Source organism: Canis lupus, chromosome 1, assembly GCF_003254725.2.
Source record: "Canis lupus dingo isolate Sandy chromosome 1, ASM325472v2, whole genome shotgun sequence".
NCBI lineage: Eukaryota > Metazoa > Chordata > Mammalia > Carnivora > Canidae > Canis > Canis lupus.
In genome coordinates this window covers 6077198-6091164 of record NC_064243.1, presented here as the reverse complement: position 1 = coordinate 6091164, position 13967 = coordinate 6077198, and the positions used below count along the sequence as shown (strand labels likewise).

The 13967-nt window shown below is 37.4% G+C and overlaps 2 long non-coding RNA genes across 18 annotated transcripts in view; one reads left to right on the top strand and one right to left on the bottom strand.

Moving 5' to 3' along the window:
• The window catches only part of LOC112643977 (uncharacterized), a 25054-nt gene extending 16960 nt beyond the window's left edge, over positions 1 to 8094 (top strand). For 16 of the 17 annotated variants that reach the window (XR_007411647.1, XR_007411646.1, XR_007411686.1 and 13 more), the window contains 2 exons: positions 4619 to 4739; positions 7818 to 8094. This is a non-coding gene — a long non-coding RNA (uncharacterized LOC112643977). The remainder of the gene's footprint in view (positions 1 to 4618; positions 4740 to 7817) is intronic. The other variant, XR_007411654.1, reaches the window with a different exon arrangement.
• LOC125755357 (uncharacterized) overlaps positions 1 to 13967 on the bottom strand; it is a 20781-nt gene extending 6814 nt beyond the window's left edge. The window contains exons 1-2 of the long non-coding RNA XR_007411688.1: positions 13491 to 13967; positions 7980 to 11357 (exon numbers count right to left, since the gene is read on the bottom strand). This is a non-coding gene — a long non-coding RNA (uncharacterized LOC125755357). The remainder of the gene's footprint in view (positions 1 to 7979; positions 11358 to 13490) is intronic.

Sequence of the window (13967 nt, the reverse complement as noted above, 5' to 3'; positions counted from 1 at the left end):
AGTCTACCTTAAAACCCTGCTCATAATTATTATATGAGCAAAAAAGAATCAAAATGTCATTTGCTATTCCTAACAGTAAAAGAATACCATGAACTACTCAATACTGTTGATATAAAACATGAGGGAGATGTTATAAAACTCAATGACAGGTATAAACATCCTTCAAAACGCATGTAAGATCAATCAGCCCAATTGATTACCAGCAGCTTCATGCAGGTAAGACAACTGCAGGTCCTAGTGGGAGCCATGCTTATAAAATGCCTTCCACTGGGAGCCCTCCCCCAGGGGGTAACGGCGCTTCCCTCCCTAACATCCAGTACACAAGTGGAAGCTCGGGGAATTCAGCTGAGAAAACAGGGCGGGTGGAGAATGAGTATGAGTTATGTGATCAATCAAGTCAGAAGTCAATGCAACAGATAGGATAATTAGTATAAAATTAGTGTGTCATTAATCTGAAATGAGGAAACGCGGGTGGGGGGAGAGAGAGAGAGAGGGAGAGGGAGGGGGAAAGAAAGATTCAGACAGAGGGAGAAAGAGACTCATTCAAATTGCCTTAGGCAGTTCATTTATTGGAAAGTAGTTTATTGTGAAACTGTGAACAATATATTAATGCCTCCAGGCAGATACTTTCTATTTGAAATATAAACTGAATCTTAGAGCTAGAAGGTCCTTGAAAATCATTTGGTTCTTTATTTTACACATGGGAAAATCACGCAATTCAGCGATTTACTGAAAGGCACAGCCAGGCAGTAGCAGAGCTGATCATAGAAACCGCTTCTACCAATTCTCAGTTTATTTCTGATCAGACTGCTTATCCTTCTCCCAAAATTGCTAGTGTCAAACAGAACTCTGGTATTTTTATTTTTATTTTTATTTTTATTTTTATGCACAAGACTACACTTCCTCCGGCTGACACACAGGGCAGTTGGTGACATGCAGAGAGGTGGGTGCTGTTGGCCGGCCCACCAGAAGGCAGGTGCAGGTCACTGACCACAGAGCCTGGTGGGGATTTGGTGCCCATCCTCAGGCCTGTGATCTCACCCCAGCGGGCTAGTTACCAGCACTGCTGTCTTTTGTGAGCATTTAAGACTTCTCTGGGCCTCTCTGTTCTCAGGAGTGAACTACTACACAAATTAACTTTACAACATGTGAAAACATATCCTACACAGCTACGTGTGAACACACAGGGCTGCTGTTACTCTCACAGTGCTTTCTAATTGGTTCGCACACATCCAGACTTGCCCTTGTCAAAGCAATCTTGGCAAATAGTGAACAGAATCAACCTCTTCCATCACACCCATGAGGCTCTGGTCTTCTATATTAGTTCTTCCTTGTCTTCTAATTGCCAACAAATAAAGTATAAATCACCCAGCATGGCTGCAGGAAACCGCCCCACCCCCCCACCCCTGCCTGGCCCCAGGTAGACAGGATGACAGGGATGGTGGCCTGAACACATTACCCGTCTAATCAACTGTACCTTTCTGCACATTTATGCCCTGATCAGATCATTCTTTCCTTCCAGAAAAAAAAAAAAAAAAAAAACACTTTATTAACTGCCCAAACACGGCCTACTCTATGACGCCTCACTGTGTCAGCTACAATGTCAACGTTGAGCATTCTCATAGAAGCCTTGCAGCAACATCCCAGTGAGGGACCATGTTTAGGGACTATTTTATAGTTAAAATACATTTAACACAGCCATTTCTCACCATTTAAAAAATTATCCTACTGTGGTTTTCAAAACAGTTCCACATTATATTGAATAAATTCTGGAGGCTGGTAACAACCAGCCTCCAGAATAATATCATAAACTATTTTGAGTTACTGTGATAGGAAACTCAAATTCTAAATTTAACTGAGGACATAACTTACAAAACAGTTAGTCACATTAAAAGAAAATTCATCACTTGATTCTTGCAAACAGTGATTTCCCTGAGTGCTTTTAAAACATCATTTGATGTATGCCAAAGATTTCGGGGGCATGGTGTTGCATGAAGCAAGGTACAAGTTGTTGATTTAATATTTTCAAAAGGGTGGTTCAGTTCTCAGAGCTGTCAAGATAGAACTAAATATGTTAGAAATTACTGAATTGATATTTCAGGAAAAACTGCATTTTCCCAAAAGTTTGGCACAGCTTTGATTTTTAAATAAAGGATTCTTATTTTTGTTTATGGCTAGTTCAACTGACTTAAAAACGTAAACCCATCAATTCTCTTAAATAATATGGTAGTATTTACAATTAATTTCAAAGAACAAAATAATTAGTAAATATATCTGGGAATAATAGACTCTATGTCTTCAGCTTTAATGGATGAAAAGGAACATATAGATGTAGATTTAGATGTGATGTAGAGAGATCTATCCTCTTAAGTGTAAAATACCATAACAGTGAGAATATTAAAAACTGGAGAATCTAGAATATCATACATATACTGTTAATGTTCTGCAACTGGAATCTTATGGAATCAAGACACATTATCCCCATATCCACTGAATGCCAATAATCAATTAAAAAGTTGATTGACTTTTGGTTGTAATAACAGTCGTACTGCATTTATGCAATGAATTAGAGTGCACAATAACAATGCAGGCTTCTTAAGTCTTATCCAGTAAAATCTTCCAAACACTCTGTGCAATAAGTAAGACAGACTCACACAAATAAAAGCTATCTGAGCCACCAGTAAAAAGGGAAAATACATCAAGACCAATCCAATGAATAGATGGCCGTATGAATAATTTGAATTTGAAGGGGCTACTAGTGTTAGTTTTGAGAGATGAGTAGCACTGAAGCAGTAAACCCTCTGGGAGCAGAAGACATCCCATGTGAAGGAGTGTGTGCTGGCAAAAGAAGTGTGTTTAGAAAACAATGGAGTCCTGTGAGTTGGCTACACCTAGAAAGCTCACTGGTTCTCCTCTGGCCAAGACCATGGATTCCAGTGGTCTCTGACCACTACAAAGCATGAACATTGGTGCTGCCTACATGCTGAAAGAGGTGTCTGCAACTTAGTGTGATGCAAATTTGCTGCACAAAATTGTAAGAGATATTATTTTCTCCAACTCCAGAAACATCTGTTATTAAATAAGTTTTGCAATTCTTATTTCATATTTACTATAGTAATAGAAAATATGAAAAAGATTTTGCTTATCTGATAGGTGAAAATGCTTCAAAGTTTTGTTTTTTTGAATACTAATGAAGTTGAATATTAATCTATACATATTGGCCATGGGGTTGCTTCTTTAGTAAATTGCCTACTCATAACAAGATATACATTCTTGATTTTTCTCCCCAAATTGCTCATCCATCTTCTCCATATATAAAGCCATATACTAAGCCATTGCTGGAGTTCATGTTAAAACCTCATGAGTCATTCTAGATTTTTCTCTATTCCTTACCCTCCATATAAAATCTTTCAGCCTCTACTACCTATTCAATCTCCAAAATATGTCTGGAAGTCATCTTGTAGACAGCTGCTATAGCTTTCCATCTAGTCTGCATTTCCTGGAGACTCTTTTTATTTATTTATTTATTTATTTATTTATTTATTTATTTATTTATTTATTTTTTATTGGAGTTCAATTTGCCAACATATAGCATAACACCCAGTGCTCATCCCATTGAGTGCCCCCCTCAGTGCCTGTCACCCAGTCATCCCCACCCCCCTCCCACCTCCCTTTCTACCACCCCTTGTTCGTTTCCCAGAGTTAGGAGTCTCTCATGTTCTGGCTCTGCCTTTCTGATATTTCCCACTCAAAAAAAAAAAAAAATGAGACTCTTTATATAGTCATGTACTTTGAGAGTTTGGCCTAAAACAATCTCAGCTTGGAGGATGGACTGCTATTTTGCAATGCATTCTTCCAATAGGGACCTTGCTGTGTTTTTCCCCAAAAGTCACATGTCACGAGTGTTACAATCCTTCCACCCTCCCACTCTCAAAATACACTTTCCACAGAACTGCCAGAGTGACCATTTGAGATAGAAATCTGATTAGGTTGCTATACAGTTCAGATAGCCATGATTATCTACCATTTAGAAAACGTCTACATTTTTTTAAAAATTATTTTTACTTTGAAATAATTTCAATCTTCACAGAAAAATTGCAGGTACAATACAAAGAACTTTTCCCCCAAAACCATTTCAGAAAAAGTAGTCAACATGTTGTCCATCATTCCAAATATTAGAGTGTGGATTTCCTACAAATGGGGCTTTCTCCTATATAATCACAAGATGGTCAACAAAAGTAGGAAACAAAAGTGGATACATTACTACAATGTCACCCTTAGATCTCATTTAAGTTTTTCTAGCTGTTCCAATAACATTTGTGTGTATGAGTGCACATGTGCACACGTGCCAAGGGCAAACTAAACACTTGATAAATGTCAGCTGTCATTTTGAAAATAAATCCAAGCTACTCATTTTACAGAAGGAGAAACTGAGGTCTAAAAGGGAGATGTGACTTCAAAAGCATTCTTTAGAGTAAAATGATCCAGATCAAAATCATGTCTTTAAATTAATTAGGTCTCTTTCTTAATCTTTTCTTGATTCTGATGCTTTTGAAAATTACAAGCTAGTTATCTTCTAGAATGTCCTTTCATTTTGGTTTATCTCCTCTCTTTATAGGATTTGACTCAGGTAATGCATCTGTGGAGCAAAAACTGAAGTATAGTGTGTTATTTTCATTGTGTCCTATCAAGTTTGATTTGAATCATCTCTGTTGATGTGAACTTAAACTTACTTTAAGGTAACTTTATAGAGAAGCTTGGCAGATGCTCCTTGTCTGGGTAACCAACACCATATTTGAGAGCCAGGACATTTCTGTCACCTCCTTCTCTGTCTCTGTCTCTCTCTCTCAGTTGTAGCTGTCACATTAGCTAGAAACCAGAACTCAGCTTTGTCTTCTCCCTTTTCCTACTTCCTCCCAGCCAGTTATCAAGCAAATACAGCAAAAAGACCAACTTCACTTGGGGGAAAAGCTTTTCCACTTGTCAACATTAGTAGAGACAATGTCAGCTGACAGGGCACTGACTGAATAGAGGAGCCTGATCTTACAGGAAAGAGCTGGGCTGGGGAATCATTAGCATTAGTAGATCATACTAAAAAGAAGAATGAACAAAATCACTTGGAAAACATTTATGGAATAAGGGACAAGGACAGAATCCTTAGAAACACCAATATTAATGGGATTGTTGCAGGACAAGAAGCTCAAATAATAAAGTATCACTGAAAGGGTCCAACAGAGCCACAGGTAAAGGAAGAAGTAGCTAGAAGAAAGAGCCTTTCAGAGCTTCATCAACAGCAGATATACCTGCAGAGTGACTTAGCCAGTCTTTGAAAGGAGAAAAAATAGAGATTTGAGACATTTGCCTGTTTCCAGGATAAATAAGGATTTATATATCTTGCTCTGGGAAGAAGGAAAACTAACACATACTAGATCTCAATACACATTAGTCATTTTGTTAAGTATCTTAGAATGATCTTATTTAATAAAATCTCATGAGAAAAAAATGTAAGTAGGCATCATTATTCCTGAAGGTATAGTCCAAGCAATACTCAGTTGGCAAATGTCTTACAAATCGATTAGAACTCCGGTCTTTCAGAACCTCAGCCTATGCTAGGCCATGTATACCAAAGAAAGATGAAAATATGTTCAGATTTCTATGATGATAAAACTAATACTATGTCAGAGCCATAGATTTCTGTTGCCCTCTCTTTAAGTGTTTATATTAGAGTTTGATTTTGTGAGTTATGAGTTCTTTTTTAAAACGTTCTGAAGGACAAAATTCTCCTCTGCCTTATAAATGTCCAAAATCAAATGTAGACCACACTAGTGATGATTGGAAGCAGGCATTTGGGAAATAAAGACTGGAGAACATATAATGCAGAAATATTCCCCATATATTTATCCTCTTAGTTATCCTCTAAGTTACCTCTTAGTACTTAGTAACCACTTAAAATATCAAGTGCCCTCTTAATGTAGAGAATACAGTAATCAGTAAAACACACAAAAGTCCCTGTTCTCACAGAGCTTCCCGTCACAGAATGAGATGACAGAGAATAAAACCACCAAATACAATATGCTAAGGGATCATGATCACTATAAAAAAATAAGGCAGGATCAAGGGCTCAAGACAGGTGGCAGTGGGGTAGGTGGAGTGTAGGGGCAGAAGAGGATGGAGCAGCACTCTTTAGACAGGGAACCCATGGAAGTCATCTGTGTCAGGATGATAAGTGAGCAGAGACCTTGAATCAGTGAGCCAATGTCGTGGCTATATAGGGGAAGAGCTAACAAGGCAAAATGGCAGGCCTTTGCCATTTGAGAAACAACAAGGAGGCCATTGTGGTTGACTTGGAGGAGATAAGAGATGGATGTTTGGAAGCTGGGGAAAGACTGTGTAGGAACTACTATAGTGGATATTTAATGGTAAATGTTCTATTTTGAACCAGTGAGCCCTTTTTATTTTAGTAATGTGTTCTATTCTACTTGATATTCACCGACAAGGACACTGTGCAGATGTTCAAACTCTAAAGATGGAGCCCTTAGAATGGAAGAAACCCATTAAGCTCACTGCCTCTATTTCTCTGGCAGTGCAGAGCAGAGGTTAAAAAGATACTTAGCAATTATCTACAACTTTAATAAGCTGAGTCCTTGTAATTAGCCATTCACGACATCCCACTGTGATACATCTAAGCATTGTAGTTTCCAGTTTCTAGATGGAGAACTGGAGTCAGTAATAAAGCTGAAGGCTCCTAAGGACATTATTTTCAAGTCTAGCTTAAATTTTAGGCTTACTAACTTCATGATATGTTATTAGACTGGAAAACCCCAAATCATGAATTGTTCTAGATGCAATACTCACATGGCTCATTACACACAAAGGTACTTAACAGCTTTTAAGTCAGAGGAGGAGAGTTACAATCCCAGACTCCTGTCTAAGGATTTTGTCTTCAACTGGAAATGCATGGGTTTAAGGCAGAAAGGTCAAGTTCATCACATGAAGACTTCTGCAGTGGCAGAAGCATGCCATTTTGAACACAGAATCAATGATGTGTCTCTGTAGGGTTACTTTGTTTGAATCAAAGAGAAGTTCTTTATCACCACACTATTGTTATATAAACTTTAGAAACTATTTTTAAAATCATAAGAATATTAGCCATAGAGATAAAAGTTTTGTAATGAATAGAAATAAGGATATAAAACATTGGCAAAATATTAGAGAGGAACACCTCTTAACAATATGTTAAGAATATGAGCTTTGTTGATAACCAGGTATGGGCCCAGCCCTAGCTATGTAGAATTTGGCAAGATTCTCAGTCTTTCTAAGCCTTTTAAAATGGGAAAGGTAATACTTACTTCAGAGTCACTGTGAGTGTCACAATACCTGTAACTTGGTGAGCACAATTCCTGGCATATAGTAAGCACTTAATAAACTGTAGCTCTTAGAAAAAATACTTTAAAAATTACACTGTTTTTTTATATTTAAGTGATAAAATGTATTAGTCTACATTTCAAGACTCCTTAAAATATACTTTTACAAAGATCTACAAAAGTCTCACATCCAATACTTTAAAGAGATCAATAAAATATTTCCATGCATTTTTATAATGTAATACAGTATAGGTTTTATATATTATAAAAGTCATTTTTGTAAAATTTCCATGAGGAATTCCTGCTTCTAAAAGAGATCAGTTATATCTACACAACATGGCAATATCTGATTACATCTAACATTTGACTATAAAGTGTAGCTTTTAGGAAATAAATAATGAAATAGTAAATGGTGTTCATATTTTAAACTATTTTTTCTGTATGTCATTTCAGCATGTGTTCCTGGGATTGGAAAGAGGCATCCTGCATGGTAACATGACCACAGAGATGTGGGTTATTCATACCAAGGACATTTTAACCCCAAAATTGTTTCCTAAAACAACTCTATATCTCATGCTGAAATAATTGGATAGTGAAGAAAAAAAAATAACTTACCCAATCAGAGATATATAAGAATTTCATGATGAAATTGGAATTTTTCTTTCTTGTAAAAATTTAACAGCATGAGAAACATTCACCTATTTTTATCTGTTATTTGATTGTCTATTATTTCTGGAAAATAAACAGAATAAATCAAATGCATTTTTCCTTTCTATATTCTAAATGTGGTCTTGACACAGATTCTAAAATATAAAAGCTCAACCTTTCCAGAGGGATCAAGCGATACTCACACCACATGGTTGTATGTATTCTGGAATCCATATAGGAAATCTCCCTGGTTTTATTCCGCTTGGTGTCTCTGTGGGCTGGTGAGTGGTAATTTAGGTTAATGATCGTCAGCTGCATTCCAAGCTTTAACACTAACCACCTCTTTTCACTTGTTTTCTCTCACATTAACTATCTACAGATGATTTCACTTGCAAAAAAGGAAATACTTTAAAGTGAGTCATCCTGAAGCCACACTGTAGGGGGTGCTGGTGGTTGTGTTCTCTGTGAGTTTACCACACCGGAAAACTATTTTGAGTTGATTGTAGAGTACTCATTGCCTGTTGTGTCATTGGTTAGCAGCAATCTTCATATAGTAACGTGTTACTAAATGGTGTATCACCACTACCTAGGATAACGAGCTCATTGCCCGAATTTTCTATAGAAGAGATACTGAGAAGAAATCTAAGGCAAACCTCAATTATCAAAATTCAGATCAGGGGGCTTCTGGGTGGCTCAGTTAGTTAAGCGATAGACTCTTGGTTTCAGCTCAGGTCATGATCTTAAGGATCCTGGGATGAGGCTCAAATTCGGCTCCTGAGCACTCAGGGGGAGTGTGCTTGTAGATTTTCTCTCTTCCTCTTCTTCTCCCTCTGCCCTTCCTCTGTTTGTACTTTCTCTCTCTAAATTAGTAGATAAAAAATCTTTTAAAAAATTCAGGTCAACTCTTGGTTAAAAAAAAATAGAGTCCAGAATCTAAAAATTAAGATTTATTATCTTTCTCAACAATCTACCATTTTACAGCATTTTCGTGTTATCTCATGCAGCCTATATTTACAGTCTCATTAATCTTCTAAGCCACATAATAACCACAGTGTATTTTTTCTGTTTAATAGATGAAAATTCAGGGAGATACAGAAATATAAGTGGTCACACAACAGCTAAGCGCCTGCCGGTCCATCTGGTTTTCCTATTATGCGACACTTGCTCCGTTTTCAAAACCTTCTGAGATGCTATCAATATTTTAGAAGACATTTATAAAGACTATATCTGCCCTTTGAAGTAGAAATTTATTTGATGCAGCCCATATAGTAATTTCTAGAAATATAAAATTAGACATAAATCGATATCAACATGTATACATACCTCATTCCTTTACTTACAACAAAGTGAAAATAATCTGTATGTTTTAATAACTGATACCAATATTTTCTCAGCAAGGCAACCATAAAAATATTTCTTAAAAATATGAACAAACAAATACATAATACTTTAGGACATGGTTGAGGTAGAAAGTCAGGCTTTGTGTTGGTAGGATGGCTTCAAAAGAAAAAATCAGACCAGTGGTCATGAGATGAAAAGAGAGAATTGCCTTTAAGCTTTCAAAGAGAAGTTACATAAAAACATAAAAGTGGGAATTGAGGACTGCAGAGAAGATTCATGGGAGGACAGGACCCTAGCCATTACATGGAAAAATTGTCAAGAAAATCTCCATTTTTGCAGAGTCCAAAATGACAAACAAAATTTAAAATCTCAGCTACGTGATTTTTAATGTGTATTGGGTTCAAAGACCGGAAACACATCTTGTGATCCTCAAGTGTTTGGTGAAGCCTTCCTTACTCACAAATGCTTTGAGTAGAATGTGGTTGTGCTGGATAGAGTGAGAGGCTGGACATTTTCTCTCCTGTATTTTCATGAAGGTAAGCAGACTCATGGCATGCAAGCAAAAATGACTCTTAAAATACAAGACTTTTTATACTTAAATGGGAAAAATGTTTTAGAGAGAGCTTAGACACCTTTGTCTTTGGATATCAATGACTAGCCAATGGGGATTTGGGTCTTCAATTTCAGTGGCCAGCCCAGAGAAATATATGTATACATGAGGCCAATGTGTCTTGGACTCTGTACATTTTTCTGCTCAGCCACCTTCATCATGGCGATTTTTTCCTTATAAAATCAAAATAACCACTTCACTTTCAGACACTACATTTACAGTCCAAGTGGAAAGAAGAGAAAGTAAAAGTTGTGGCCCACTTGACTCCTTTTTGGCCAAAACCAATACCATTTGCTGAAGCCGCACTCAGTGAACAGCTTGGGCATCACTGCCTAGAGCTCATCCACATGGCTGTGTGTAGCTGGGGAGGTGGACACTTAGCTGGGCACATAGATGCTCCAAACAAAATTAAGATTCTGTCGTTAAAGAGAAGGGGCGCAGTGACAACACTTTGAGGCTGCGGAGCTCTCCAGGGTACTGGGGACATCATTCCACCTTATAAAAACAATTCTTAAAGTCTGAAAGTCCAGAGAACTGGGAGTTTGTCATTCTGTCCTCAATTTTAACAACGCTCTACGTGTTCCCCCTATTCATACCATAGAGTTAATTAATGCAAACGGTAGTTTCCTGGAATAGACTCATTAGGTAAATCCCAAATGGATCTCAGGCTGCCAGTTAGGAATAAAAAGATGTAGGCTTGTGTACAGAGACTGCATTAATTAGAACCCATCTGGTTTCATGAAAAGACTCCAAAATCTTTACAAGCCAAAAGGATGTGTTTTATCTGCTGTGACAATAGCAGCACCTAAGGCTCTCTGTCAACTGGTTTGGTAATTAGTATGCCAGGGCGTCTACAGCTTACTTTTCTGCTGGCCGCCCCCCCCTCCCCAAAGTTCTCCATGTCTAGCATATTTCGAGAAATCATTAAAGTCCACAGCATCATGACTGCAGAGACCCATTATTTCTTTTTTTTTCTCTCTTTTAAAGAGACAATATTTCCCCTTTCAGATTTTGTTAGTATTGACCAAAATATGGTCTTAGGAAATGAAATCTGCTTTGCAGATGCATTAGATCTATCTTGTTTTTTCCTGACAGAGTTCACATGGTATGTGGGGGGCATTCAGCAGACAGCACTGAACTGACAATGAGAAGGAATGAGGTGGTATTCTCTGATCTGTTGAGAGACCTTCAGGAAGGAACTTGACTATTCTGGCTTCCAACTTCTCATCTGCAAAGCCAGGAGTTTGGGCTAGATGATTCTCAGAATACTCTATGCTATGTAGATCATTTGATAGAGGTTCCTTTTATTAGAGGATAAAGAGTTGATTCCCCAATGCTTCCAGGTACTGTCATTCACAAAGAAGACTGAGAAGGGAGTGCAATTTGGGCAAAGACTAAAAAACAAAAGAAATGTAAAAATGTTAGTTTATGTCTAGACAATACTGAGTACCCACCTTGGTGGGAACTAATGAGAGGCACTCATAGGTAGGTTTAGCTATTAGATCACCCCAATTATTTGTAAATGTATATAAATAATTAAATATCCCCAATCAGAGACAAAAAAGTACAGTATGTACAAAAATGCATGATGTACATTTATGTATAAAAAATACTGGTAGCATTCCTTGTGGTCACCCTAATGAGGTGGCCGGGAGAATAGGACTTCTGTATATGAAATATAATATACAGCAATATATGGTAATAGTACTATGTGTCACCCTGATGATTGTGATGCCAGGACCGAAGCATCTTTTTTGTTTGGGTGGCAGGAAAAGAGTGATGGGGTAGAAATGAATAAGTCTGAAATGGAAATGATAACAAATGATCAATACAAGGGGACTATGCTTAGTCATGTAAATTAATTAAAAGTGATCTCTGTCCTTTTACTCATGCTAAAGAAGTAAACTTTATATCTATTAGAGTTCCATTTATTCCATAAATAAGTCACAAAAGAATACAATAAATGCTGTTAATAATTTACAGAGTTGGGGCTACTGGGATGGCTCAGTCAGTTAAGCATTCAACTCTTGATTTTGGCTCAGGTCATGATCTCAGGGTTGTTAGATCCAGCCTGGCATTGGGCTCTGCGCTCAGCAGGGAGTCTGCTTATCCCTCTCTCTGCTCCTTCCCCCACTCATGCACTCTCTCTCAAATAAAATCTGAAAAAAATAATTTAAGAAGCTGAAGAAAATAGAAGTTAATAAGGAAATAGAACTTCAGTATGCTAACTCCTATATTGAAGTTTTACTATTTTGTCTCCTCTTGTCCCCTGAAATGTGTATTTTCTAAAACCAGGTATTTTCATTATCCCCTCCAAGACCCTAATAATCTTTATATAGTGACTATTATAATTAGTATGATTAATATTGACCAACAATTTAGTTACTTAAGGAAGATTTTTTTAAATTTATATTCACTCTGCTATTTCTCTGGAAGAATACTGCTTTGATCTTCAGGTTCCAAAAGAGATTAAAAACCTCATAGCATCCACCTAATTCTTGGGAAACTTTTATGATAGAAAAACAAATAGACCCAGCCACTCCTTCTCACATGGTAATGCAGTTCAGATGGGTTAATTGATAAAAAGTGTCTACTCATGCATAATGCAGGATAATTATTCATAAATAAAGAGCAATTTTGGAAGAGACATGCCAGAAATCATGACTAGAATACTTAGTAAAGTTTTGGTTTAAGACTGGGTGGAAGAAATTTGCTAATACATTCTACAAATACTTATTAGACATCATCTGCATCACTCTGCTAGATTCTACTGATAAAATATAAATAGGACCATCCCTCATTGCAAATATCCAAATATAATGGAGAAAAGCAACCAACAAAAACTGTTATTGAAATGACATATTGTGATACATTAATCCAAGATTCTGAAAGCAGACTATAGCGGTGGCCACACCAGACTGATAAAGTCAGGCATACTCTGGAATGCAAGAAAGACAGTGAATCTCCTCAGAGATTGCCAAAAGTCAATTTGGCAAACAAAGGAGGTAAGATGATCCTAAAGACCCCAGGTTAAAACAGAAGTTACTGTAATGAAACTGGGTCTCTGAAATTCCAATTTGGCACCAAAGAAATATTTAAGTCAGCATGTTCTTTATCAAAAGGAAAGGAAATTAATCTAGGATGTCCACTTAGAAAATTTATATGCCTGAATGTCAGTAATAGCAATTAATTGGAAATAATATATATGATGACTGAGAAAGGAAGGGCCAGAGAACCTTCAAAGTCACTTAAAGAGGGATTGTCTTTGTTGAAATTTGGTCAACTGTAGTTTGAACTGATTGAAACTCAAAGGAACATTAAAAAACCCTTGAGGTTTACAGGACAAGAGATGGGGTTGAGGGTAGCATTAATGGCTTATAGTATTAGTAGCTTATGGCTACTTTGAAAAATGGATCCTGAAAACTCTGTCCAGAAAGTGACAGAAATTTAGGTAATTTCCATATTCAGAGCCCAAGAACATCACTGAATTAGGTTCAGACTAATTAAACTCAGGCTTTCTGCCCTACCTGGGTGGCTTCTCTCACATCAACCTTCCAAGAATATGATCTCATTTTCCCCACTGTGTTGCATTGATTGGTTTGCATGAACACTCGATGACTTTCTTCTCTGCTAACGACCATAAGCTTCTCAAAGTCAGAGAACCACTCTCTTTTTTGTACATCATTGTCTCTTCAGATCCGGCATGACACTAAGCAAAGTTTGAGTTGCAAGAGTGAACGGTGAGTGAATATATTAATTTACAAGAAGATAATCTGAGCAGGACCTTCATGATGGAAAGTGTACAACTCGACTTCTGCTTCCTGTCTGGTCTCACCTCCCAGGCAGAGCATCTGGAACGGACTGCCCCCTTCTCAACCAGTGGCAGCACTCCTCCTCTTTGGAAGGGCCTTGGCAAGTCTCTTTCCCAGAAAACATATTTTCCTTTGACTCCCAGCTTAAGAGTCACTGGAGGGGCATAGGCTATGTCTCCAGGCACACTACAT